Raw genomic sequence first — 4,261 nt, forward strand, 5'->3', positions numbered from 1 at the left:
GGACTGACTCAGCTTCCTGTCTTCTGGCAGTGAGTTCATGGTCAAAGACCTGTAAGAAAATTAAGACTTATAAGGAAATATGTGCTTAGCTCTAATAACAAAATAAAAATAACTTGTCTTCAAGTTGTACCCAGACTTGTAAAGTCTCATGTTATGAATTTCTATCCTATAGTGTCTGATAGATGAAAAGGTGCACAATCAATTGAAGAATTTGGTCACTCTGCCCTCAATCCTCTTTTCTGTACTTCCCAGTTCAGAAGATGTAGGACATCTCTATTCTTTTTAAATCTCTAGGCATAGATGCCTGTTCCCCTGAGCCAGTGGGCAGATGACTATTTGCAAGGTTGCAAATAAATAAAAGTTGCAAATCTAGAATGGAAGGTGAGAATTATTTTCTAAGAATGGCTTATGGTGAGGAGTTGCAAGAGGAAGAAAAGAATTGGAAGCTGAGCTGTGAAATGATTGAAATGGAGGGTGCCATTCTAAAGTGTTCAAAAATTTGCGTTTTGCACTAGTCCCCAGGGTTCTGGAAAAATCGTTTATCAAAAAAAATGGATAGAATTATCTTTTAACATAGTATATCTCTTAGTGTTTACTTGTTTGTTTTGTTTTCTTTTGCTTTATTTTGTTTTTAGGAAAGGTATTTCTTTTTTTTTTTTTTTTTTTTTTTTTTTATTATTTATGACAGTCACACACAGAGAGAGAGAGAGAGAGGCAGAGACACAGGCAGAGGGAGAAGCAGGCTCCATGCACCGGGAGCCCGACGTGGGATTCGATCCCGGGTCTCCAGGATCGCGCCCTGGGCCAAAGGCAGGCGCCAAACCGCTGCGCCACCCAGGGATCCCAGGAAAGGTATTTCAATACAATGAACAAATGTTGTAGACCTACTATGTGCAAAGCACAGATGTAGGAAGATGGATGAATAGACATGGTTTTTGTTTCAAGATGGTATGAACATAGTGATGGGAAAATATCGTTAAAATTATATTTATTTTAAGAATAATAGCTACAACTTATTAATGCCGATCATGTTCTTTTATAGAAGTCGATATAGCAGTCGCAAGATCCGGAATCCTGGAGGCAATATACCTCAATTCAAAACTCAGACCCAGCACGTAATTCACTGTGTGACACTGAGAGACTTTCTTAATGTCTCTTCATCTTTTTCTCATCCAAAATAAGTAAAGTGCCTACTTTGTGGGGTTATTGTGAAAATTGAATGAGTTAACATAACCTAAAGCACTTGGAAAGATTCAGTTAGTGCTGCTTGTGGTAGTTAAAATGCCTGTGGTCTCTACCTGCATTTGTTATATCTCATGGCAATCTTTTATTATGCCTATTTCACAGGTAAAGAAACTGAGGTACAGAGGGATTAATTCCTATGTTTGAGGACATAGAGTGAGAAAGGGTTGAAGCTGGAATGCAAATCTCAATCTGACTCTAAAATTCATTTCTTAAAAAAAACTAAATAGATAAAATTCATTTCTTTTAAAAATATTTATTTACCTATTTATTTATTTATTTTAGAGAGAAAGAGAACATGAGTGGGAAGAGGGGCAGAGGGGGAGGGAGAGAGAGAGAGAGAGAAAGAGAGAGAGAGAGAGAGAGAGGCAGACTTCCTGCTGAGCATGAAGCCCAATGTGGGGCTTGAACTCATGACTCTGAGATCAAGATCTAAGCTGAAACCAGGAGTCAGATGCTTAACTGACTGAGCCACCCAGGCATCCCTCTAAAATTCATTTTTTGCCACTGTGTTTCACTGCATCCAAGGTAACAATAATATAACAAAGGAAATACATGAAAATAGAAGTTTTGAGTAAACACTTTGAGAATGCAAGAGGAAATGATAGAGGGATTCATGGAGGAGGTAACATTTGAGCACAGCTTGGAGGAAGAATTCACCTACCTGACTTTTTAAAAAAAATTTAAAAAATATTTTATTTATTAATTCATGAGACACACACACACACACACACACACAGAAAGACAGAGACAGAGACACAGGCAGTGAGAGAAGCAGGCTCCATCCAGGGAGCTGGACATGGGACTTGATCCCAGGTCTCTAGGATCATACCCTGGGCCAAAGGCAGGCGCTAAACTGCTGAGCCATCCAGGGATCCAAGCTTTGCGCAGTGGCAGTATCGTAGCCAATGAGGTTTATCCGAGGCGCGATTATTGCTAATTGAAAACTTTTCCCATCCAGGGATCCCTCACCCACCTGAGTTTTTAAAAAAATTAATTTTTTATTTAAATTCAATTTGCCTACATATAGTATAACACCCAGTGCTCATCCCATCAAGTGCCCTCCTTAGTAACCGTCACCCACTTACTCCATCCCCCCCACCTCCCCTTCGGTAACCCTTTGTTTGTTTCCCAGAGTTAGAAGTCTCTCATGGTTTGTCTCCCTAATTTTCCCCATTCAGTTCCCCTCCTTTCCCTTATAATCCCTTTCACTATTTCTTATATTGCACATATGACTAAAACCGTATGATTGTCCTCCAATTGACTTATTTCACTCAGCATAATACCCTCCAGTTCCATCTATGTTGAAGCAAATAGTGGGTATTTGTCATTTATGAGGCTGAATAATATTCCATTATATATATAGACCATATCTTCTTTATCCATTCATCTGTTAAAGAAGGACATATGGCTCCTTCCACAGTTTGGCTATTGTACCCACCTGACTTAACCTCATATCCCCAGGATAGACAGCCTCTGTGTGCTTTAGGTCTAGACCATCTATTGCCTGCTTTTTTTGTTGGCTTGGTGACGTTTCTGGGTCAGACAAGCCATAGTTGGCATATAGTAAGTGCTCAATAATTCTCATTGGAATAAAGAATGAACGAAAGAATGGGGGGATGGATGGATGGAATCAGTGTTCCAGGATTTTAGCAGAGCTTAGCTAAGCACCTCAGTAACATTCAAGGAGTCTACTAGCCGGTCTCCTTATTATAAAGTAGTTGGATTCTCCTTTGTTTGGAAGGAGATTGGTGCTGTTCAGAATATACTGTGAACACAGAAGGCCTCTAGGCTTAACGAATGATCCCTCTTTAAAATGAAAAATGCACTAACACTGCAAACGTATCATGTGACGAGATTTCAGCCCTGTAGGTAATCTGTTCTTTTTCAAACATAATTTCTTCCCTATTTACTTGATCCATTATGCTAATTAATGAAAAGACCAGCTTTCAAGAATATGTCCAGGTTTTGTTTTTGTTTTGTGTAGTAAAACTTCTATTATTTTAACAACATACATTGCCTGAGAGCAGAGATGCACCCATTCTGTGAATTGTGGCTTCCCCAGCACACACAATGAGAAAACTATATGACTACTCAGAAATGCAGGGATTTCAAAGGGGTTCAGCAAGATTGCTCCCTTCAAGGGATCTGAAAGGTAGTTGAAAGGAGAGACAAACACACAAAGTATCAGGCAAATGATGGTAAAGTATATCATGGATAAGGGCAGAAAACCATGCGATTGAGCCCAAGTTGGTGGAAATTGATGTCCATCCCAAGGGCTTTTGTTGTTGTTGTTGTTGTTGTTGTTGTTATTTTAAACAATTTCAAGTTCATCAGAGTATAACTGCAGAAAGGCAGTTTTTCAAATTATTTCTGGTGGATTTAACTTTGGCCAAACTATGAGAAAAAAAAAAAAACAACGAAAATTTGTTCACCCTACAAATTTTGATAGTTCAAGCAAAATGGTTTATTTTTAAACATTTGAATATTGTGTTAAGTAGGAAAATCAATAGAGAAATAAAATGGGAGACTGGTGTCCTTTCCTATATATATTTTTGCTTCAATATAAATTTTATGTTCAAGGACATAGAAAAAAATAAATTGCTCAGGTAAGCAAAGACATTTTGGAATCCTGTCCCATTCCCTATTCTGCTAAAGCTCCTATGTATTCATAGGACCTTGTATTTCAGATAGATTTGATTTCATCTCATCCATTTGTGTGCCTAATTGCTTTAGGACATCCTGTCTAATTCCCCATATCCTTGCTTAAAGCCTTTTATGGCTCTGATAGAAACCTAGATTCCCTTTGGCCTAGAAAAATTAGATATCTTTAGTTCTCAAAAGAGATTTGCAAGTTTTGCTTAAGGAAACAACAACAACAAAATGCCATGGAAACATCTAGAGAAGCCTTTTTGCCATGGTTACCATATGATGATATGGCTCTAGAAAATATGGACATTGAAAGCTACCATACTTTGGGGAGAAGAGATTTCAGAGATGCCAATGGTTACTAATACTC

General features: G+C 38.2%; 1 pseudogene; it reads left to right on the forward strand.

Moving 5' to 3' along the window:
- The first annotated feature begins 2,121 nt into the window (after positions 1–2,121).
- Positions 2,122–2,244, forward strand: LOC144319848 (U4 spliceosomal RNA; annotated as a pseudogene).
- The last annotated feature ends 2,017 nt before the right edge of the window (positions 2,245–4,261 follow it).

Source organism: Canis aureus, chromosome 8 (genome assembly GCF_053574225.1).
Source record: "Canis aureus isolate CA01 chromosome 8, VMU_Caureus_v.1.0, whole genome shotgun sequence".
Lineage (NCBI taxonomy): Eukaryota > Metazoa > Chordata > Mammalia > Carnivora > Canidae > Canis > Canis aureus.